Genomic DNA, 8,394 nt, shown 5'->3' on the forward strand with positions numbered 1-8,394 from the left:
TTTTTAGTACCAGCACATGTCCTTAGTAAGTAAGGGGAAGTAGGGCCACGGTCATTGAACAATTAAAAAAACTCAGGACATACTAACGACCTGTTACTTTGTTCATCATGGATGGCATAGAGCCTTACTGCTTGTTCAGGATGGCCTGCTGGGTACACTTTAACAAGACTAATTTCAGAGCAGGATCTGGCTTCGTTCACGCCACAAAACTGTGTGCACTTGGACGTGATCTCCTCCGACTTAGCCGAGTCACTTTCCCCGCCATACTCTGCTGAAGGTTCAGTTTCTTTAAACCAGGGTGCTGGTCCTGGGTGAAGAGCAGTGCAGTGTTTTTCATCAAGACACTCAGAGCACATATCTTGACCATACAGTTTTTTGCATTGTGTGTAGATGAAGAACAGCATTTGAAGCAAATGTGGTTCTCTTTTAAGAATGCTTTTCGATCATCGAGTGTTTTCATTCGAAATGATCTGCACTTCGAGAGGGGATGAGGTTTCATGTGAATTGGGCAAAGCTTGTCGCTGTTAACAGCTTTGTTTGCCGTTCTTTGTGTATCTAAATTGTAACGGGAGACAACATCAGTTTTGTGCATTGAAATGTATTTTTGTTTATATGCTCTCCAAAGCAGTTTGTCGAGTTTGGGTACGTCAGGGAACGATGTAAAGTTAAAGCTTGGGTCATTTCTTGAGTTAGCTTCTTGCGTTACAAAGTCTACAAAAACATTGAATGGTGGGAAGGGGACACGTTGTGTGCATTTGTATTTAGCTCCTACTGTGATCCACCTTTCTTGCAAATTGAAGGGAAGTTTCTGCACAATTGGATTTAGTCCTCTTGCGGTATCCAAAAACGCAAGACCAGGAAGGTCTCCTTCAGCTTTAGCACTCTGCATTTCCATGAGCAGGTCACTAAACTTCCTTAGTTTTGTGTAGTCTTTGGATGTGATTTTGGGGAACAAATCAATTCTTTTGAAGAGTGTATCCTCATCACTTCAACTGAGCCATAACATTGCTCAAGCCTGTCCCACATCACATTGAGACCTTTGGTTGGGTTGTTAAATGTGTATGGCTCTCATTTGTTCTATGTGTTCAGAGGATTCTTTGCCAAGCCACTTTAACATCAAGTCCATCTCCTCACTTGTTGTTAAATCTAATCCATTTATTGCATTTTTAAAGGAGCGTTTCCAAGCTCTGAAATTTTGAGGCTTGTCGTTAAATTGCAGTAGTCCTGTTGCTACTATTTCCCGGCGAGCAAAGTATCTAATGAAGTCACTCACATTAGAGATTTAGGCTCTTGGCATGAAGGCCGGACTTTGATTGATTGATTGATTGCGACTTTTATTAGTAGGTTGCACAGTGAAGTACATATTCCGTACAATTGACCACTAAATGGTAACACCCAAATAAGTTTTTCAACTTGTTTAAGTCGGGGTCCACTTAAATTGATTCATGATACAGATATACACTACCAGATATATACTATTATCATAATACAGTCATCACACAAGATAATCACATTGAATTATTTACATTATTTACAATCCGGGGTGTGGCGGGGGAGGGGGGTGTTAGGTTTGGTTGTTATCATCAGTCATCAACAATTGAGAACAGAGAAATGGATATTGGAACATTGTAGGTCTGACTTGGTAGGATATGTACAGCAAGTAGTGGACATATATAGAGAGAGAGAGAGAGAGAGAGAGAGAGAGAGCTCAGAAGGCATAAGAAAAAGTATCTGCATTTGATTGTTTACATTTGATTATTAACAATCCGGGGAAGGTGTTAGTTTAGGGTTGTAGCTGCCTGGAGGTGTACTTTTATTGCGGTTTTGAAGGAGGATAGAGATGCCCTTTCTTTTATACCTGTTGGGAGCGCATTCCACATTGATGTGGCATAGAAAGAGAATGAGTTAAGACCTTTATTAGATCGGAATCTGGGTTTAACGTGGTTAGTGGAGCTCCCCCTGGTGTTGCGGTTATGGCGGCCATTAACGTTAAGGAAGTAGTTTGACATGTACTTCGGTATCAGGGAGGTGTAGCGGATTTTATAGACTAGGCTCAGTGCAAGTTGTTTTACTCTGTCCTCCACCCTGAGCCAGCCCACTTTTGAGAAGTGGGTAGGAGTGAGGTTGGATCTGGGGTGGAGGTCTAGAAGTAATCTGACTGGCTTGTCCTGGGATGTTTGGAGTTTAGAATTGAAGGTTTTGGAGGTGCTAGGGTACCAGGAGGTGCATGCGTAATGAAAAAAGGGTTGAACGAGAGTTCCCGCCAGAATCCTCATGGTGCTTTTGTTGACCAGAGAGGAGCTTCTATAGAGAAATCTCATTTGTGGTTGACCTTTTTGATTAGCTTGGTTGCCATTTTATCGCAGGAAAGATTAGCCGCTAGAATGGAACCTAGGTAGGTGACCTCATCCTTCCTGGTGATAACAATGACACCCACTTTTATAGTGAAGTCATTGACTTTCTTATGGTTGATGTGGGAACCAAACAGGATGGATTCCGTTTTACCCAAGTGTATGGATAGCTTGTTGTCAGCGAGCCAGGTGCAAGTTCTACAGAGTTCAGCACTGAGGATTTTCTCCACCTGTGACTTGTCCCATGTCTGATACCAGCAAGGCCGAGTCATCCGCAAACAAAAATAATTCACAGTTGCATGCCGATGACAAGTCGTTTATGTATATTAGGAACAGTGAAGGCCCCAATATACTGCCTTGGGGGACTCCACAGCTCACTGAGAGGGGGGTCACAGTGCCGTTCACCTCTACCACCTGTTCTCTCCCCTCAAGTAAGATTGCATCCAGCTCGATGAGGTTTTGTTAAATCCGATTGCTCTGAGCTTATCCAACAGTATAGCCTGGTGAACGGTGTCAAATGCCTTCTGAAGGTCCAGCATGACCATGCCGCAGTATTTGCCCGCGTCCACCTCATGTTTGATGTGGTCGGTCAGATAGAGAAGGCATGTGTCAGTGGAGTGGTTAGTTCTGAAGCCGGATTGGAATTTGTATATGAGTGTTTTAGTGGCAAGGCTTACTTTCGAAATGGAACTGAGAATAGGTTCCAATTGCTTCCTTTTTCAAAGAGGGGAGTTACTCTTGCTGTCTTAAAATCTTTTTGTACTTGGCCGTGTGAAATTGAAAGGTTTATTATGTGCGTGATGATGGAGGAAGAGTCCCTGCATGGCACTCCACCCTTTCCCGGGAGAGAACCTCGGACTTGGAGGTGCTGATTCTCATCCCAGTCGCTTCACACTCGGCTGCGAACCAATCCAATGAAAGCTGAAGATCCTGGCCAGTTAAAGCCAAAAGGACCACATCATCTGCAAAAAGGAGAGACCTAATCCTGCAGCCACCAAACCGGATCCCCTCAACGCCATGACTGCGCCTAGAAATTCTGTCCATAAAATTTATGAACACATTTGGTGACAAAGGGCAGCCAACACGAGGGTTGGACTCCGGTCCAACCCTCACTGGAAAGGGGTCCGACTTACTGCTGGCAATGCGGACCAAGCTCTGACACTGCTTATACAGGGAGCGACCCGCCACAATCAGACATGCCGATACCCCATACTCTCTGAGCACTCCCCACAGGACTTCCCGGGGTGGCCACGGTCGAATGTCTTCTCCAAGTCCACAAAGCACATCTAGACTGGTTGGACAAACTCCCATGCACACTCAAGGACCCTGCCGAGAGTATAGAGCTGGTCTACCGTTCCACGACCAGGACGAAAACCACACTGTTCGTCCTGGATCCGAGGTTCCTCCTCTCCAGTACACATGAATAGACCTTACCGGGAAGGCTGAGGAGTGTGATCTACGATAGTTGGAACACACCCTCCGGTTCCCCTTCTTAAAGAGAGGAACCACCACCCCGGTCTGCCAATCCAGAGGTACCGCCCCTGATGTCCACGCGATGTTGCAGAGTCTTGTCAACTAAAACAGCCCCACAGCATCCAGAGCCTTAAGGAACTCCGGAGGGAGCTCATCCACCCCCGGGGCCTTGCCACCAAGGAGCTTTTTAACTACCTTGGCAACCTCAGCCCCAGAAATAGGAGAGCCCACCACAGATTCCCCAGGCACTGCTTGGCCTGTCGGTATGCCCGCTGCCTCTGGAGTCCCATGAGCCAAAAGGACCAGATAAGCTCTTTCTTCAGCTTGACGGCATCCTGCACTGCTGGTGGCCACCAGCGGGTTCTAGGATTACCGCCACGACAGGCACCAAACACCTTGCGGCCACAGCTCCAATCAGGTGGCTTGAAAAGAGAGGCACGGAACATGATCCATTCAGACTCAATGTCCAGCACCTCCTTTGTGACATGTTCAAAGTTCCTCCGGAGGTGGAAAAAAAAACTCTCTCTGACAGGAGACTCTGCTAGGCATTCCCAAAAGACTCTCACAATGCTTTTGGGCCTGCCAGGTCTGTCCGGGATCTTACCCCACCATCGGAGCCAGCTCACCAGGTGGTGATCGGTAGAAAGCTCGCCCCTCTCTTCACCCGAGTGTCCAAAACATGAGGCCGCAAATCCCATGACACAACTACAAAGTCAATAATGGAACTGCGGCCGAGGGTGTCCTGGTGCCAAGTGCACATATGGACACCCTTATGTTTGAACATTGTGTTTGTTATGGACAATCCGTGACGAGCACAAAAGTCCAATAACAAAGCACCACTTGGGTTCAGATCCGGGTGGCCATTTTTCCCAATCACGACTCTCCAGGTTTCAAAGTCGTTGCCAACATGAGCGTTGAAGACCCCCAGCAGAACAAGGGAATCACCCGAGGGAGCACTCTCAAGGGAATCCAAAAAGAGTGGGTACTCTGAGCTGCTGTTTGGTGCGTAAACACCAACAACAGTCAGGACCCGTCACCCAACCCGAAAGCGGAGGGAAGCTACCATCTCGTCTTCTGGGTTAAGTCCAACGTGCAGGCTTTGAGCCGGGGGGCAACAAGAATTGCCAACCCAGCCTCTCATTACTTGCAACGCCAGAATAGAAGAGAGTCCAACCCCTCTTGAGAGAACAGGTTCCAGAGCCCTTGCTGTGCGTCGAAGTGAGTCCAGCTTTATCTAGCCGGGAACTTCTCCACCTCGCGAGGTGACGTTCCACGTCCCAAGAGCGAGCTTATGTAGCCGATAATCGGACCGCCAAGTGCCCTGCCTTCGGCTTCCGCCCAGCTAACACTGCACCCGACCTCTATGACCCAGCCCATGAGTGGTGAGTCTATTGCAGGGGGGACCCACGTTGCCTCTTCGAGCTGGGCCCCATGGGCACCAGTCGCTCGCCATCGTGCCCCACCTCTGGGCCTGGCTCCACAGGGGAGCCACGGTGACCCGCGTCCGGGCGAGAAAATATCTAGGTCCTCGATTTGTACCTTTCATAAAGGTCTTTGAGCTGCTCTTTGTCTGATTCCTCACCTAGGACCTGTTTGTCTTGGGGGCCCCTACCAGGGGGCATAGAAGCCCCCGGACAACATAGCTCCTAGGATCAGTGGGACACGCAAACCACAAAGGTGGCGGCTCAGAAAACAGGTTATATAAACATAACTCCAAAACCAAACATGCAAGATGTCTAAACATGCCTGTAATATTGTATCAATGTGAGTTTTACTAGAATCGGTTGTTTTTTTAAGGCTTGCAAACACAAAAAGTTTTTTTTACTCAATATGACAGTAAGTTCTTAAAATGCTGAGATAATGTGAAAAAAGCAATACAAATGTATTCCAACATGATTCCTAAACCAAACATGCAAAATGTCTAAAAATGCCTGTAATATTGAATCCATGTGAGTTTTACTAGAATCATTTGTTTTTGTAAGGTTTGCAAATACAAAAATTGAGTTTTACTACAGACACAAGTTAGTTTTTTTACTCATTATAACAGTAATGTCATACTATATATTAAAGTTATATAAACATAACTCCAAAACCAAATGTGCATTATGTCCAAAATTGCCTGTAATATTGTATAGATGTGAGTTTTACTAGAATCAGGTTTGCAAATACAAAAATTGGGTTTTATGACAGTATACTGTCACACTCAATATGACAGTATAACTGTCATACTAAATCCATCCATTTTCTTCCGCTTATCCGAGGTCGGGTTGCGGGGGCAGCAGCCTAAGCAGAGAGCCCAGACTTCCCTCTCCCCAGCCACTTCGTCCAGCTCTTCTCGGGGGATCCCGAGGCGTTCCCAGGCCATAGTCTTTCCAATGTATCCTAGGTCTTCCCCATGGCCTCCTGCCGTTCGGACCTAGGGAGGCGTTCGGGTGGCATCCTGAGCAGATGCCCGAACCACCTCATCTGGCTCCTCTCAATGTGGAGGAGCAGCGGCTTTACACTGAGTTCCTCCCAGATGACAGAGCTTCTCACCCTATCTCTAAGGGAGAGACCCACCACCCGGCGGAGGAAACTCATTTCGGCCGCTTGTACCCGTGACCTTGTCCTTTCGGTCATAACCCAAAGCTCATGACCATAGGTGAGGATGGGAACGTTGATCGACCGGTAAATTGAAAGCTTTTCCTTCTGGCTCAGCTCCTTCTTCACCACAACGAATCGATATAGCGTCCTCATTACTGAAGACGCCGCACCGATCCGCCTGTAGATCTCACAATCCACTCTATCCTCACTCGTGAACAAGACTCCTAGGTACTTGAACTCCTTCACTTGGGGCAAGATCTCTTTCCCAACCTCGAGATGGCACTCCACCCTTTCCCGGGCGAGAACCATGGACTCGGACTTGGAGGTGCTGATTCTCATCCCAGTCGCTTCACTGCGAACCGATCCAATGAAAGCTGAAGATATTGGCCAGTTGAAGCCATCAGGACCACATCATCTGCAAAAAGCAGAGACCTAATCCTGCAGCCACCAAACCAGGCGCAGTCATGGCGTTGAGGGGATCCTCAAAGCCATGACTGCGCCTAGATATTCTGTCCATTAAAGTTATGAACAGAATCGGTGACAAAGGGCAGCCTCGGCGGAGTCCAACCCTCACTGGAAAGGGGTCCGACATACTGCCGGCAATGCGGACCAAGCTCTGACACTGATCATACAGGGAGACACCCGCCACAATCAGACATGCCGATACTCCATACTCTCTGAGCACTCCCCACAGGATTTACCGGGGGCCAAGGTCGAATGTCTTCTCCAAGTCCACAAAACTTATGTAGACTGGTTGGGCAAACTCCCATGCACACTCAAGGACCCTGCCGAGAGTATAGAGCTGGTCTACCGTTCCACGACCAGGACGAAAACCACACTGTTCGTCCTGGATCCGAGGTTCCTCCTCTCCATTACACATGAATAGACCTTACCGGGAAGGCTGAGGAGTGTGATCTACGATAGTTGGAACACACCACCCGGTTCCTCTTCTTAAAGAGAGGAACCACCACCCCGGTCTGCCAATCCAGAGGTACCGCCCCTGATGTAGACGCAATGTTGCAGAGTCTTGTCAACCAAGACTGCCCCACAGCATCCAGAGCCTTAAGGAACTCCGGACGGAGCTCATACCCCCGGGGCCTTGCCACCGAGGAGCTTTTTAACTACCTTGGCAACCTCAGCCCCAGAAATAGGAGAGCCCACCACAGACTTCCCAGGCACTGTTTCCTCATAGGAAGACGTGTTGGTGGGACTGAGGAGGTCTCGCTTGGCCTGTCGGTATGCCCACTGCCTCTGGAGTCCCATGAGCCAAAAGGACCCGGTGGCTCTTTCTTCAGCTTGACAGCATCCCTCACTGCTGGTGGATTACCGCCATGACAGGCACCAAACACCTTGCGGCCACAGCTTCAATCAGCTGGCTCAACAAGAGAGGAACGGAACATGGTCCACTCAGACTCAATGTCCAGCACCTCCCTCGTGACATGTTCAAAGTTCTTCCGGACATGTTCAAAGTTCTTCAGGAGACTCTGCTAGGTGTTCCCAGCAGACCCTTACAATGCGTTAGGGCCTGCCAGGTCTGACCGGCATCCTCCCCTACCATCGGAGCCAGCTCACCACCTGGTTGGTAGAAAGCTCTGCCCCTCTCTTCACCGAGTGTCCAAAACATGAGGCCGCAAATCCCATGACACAACTACAAAGTCAATCATGCGGCCGAGGGTGTCCTTGTGCCAAGTGCACATATGGACACCATTATGTTTGAACATTGTGTTTGTTATAGACAATCCGTGACAAGCACAAAAGTCCAATAACAAAGCACCACTTGGGTTCAGATCCGGGTGGCCATTTTTCCCAATCACGACTCTCCAGGTTTCACTGTCGTTGCCAACATAGCGTTGAAGTCCACCAGCAGAACAAGGGAATCACCCGAGGGAGCACTCTCCAGTCCTCCCTCAAGGGAATCCAAAAAGAGTTGGTACTCTGAGCTGCTGTTTGGTGTGTAAACACAAAAAACAGTCAGGACCCGTCACCC

The sequence above is a fragment of the Entelurus aequoreus genome, linkage group LG07 (genome assembly GCF_033978785.1).
Source record: "Entelurus aequoreus isolate RoL-2023_Sb linkage group LG07, RoL_Eaeq_v1.1, whole genome shotgun sequence".
Taxonomy (NCBI): Eukaryota; Metazoa; Chordata; class Actinopteri; order Syngnathiformes; family Syngnathidae; genus Entelurus; species Entelurus aequoreus.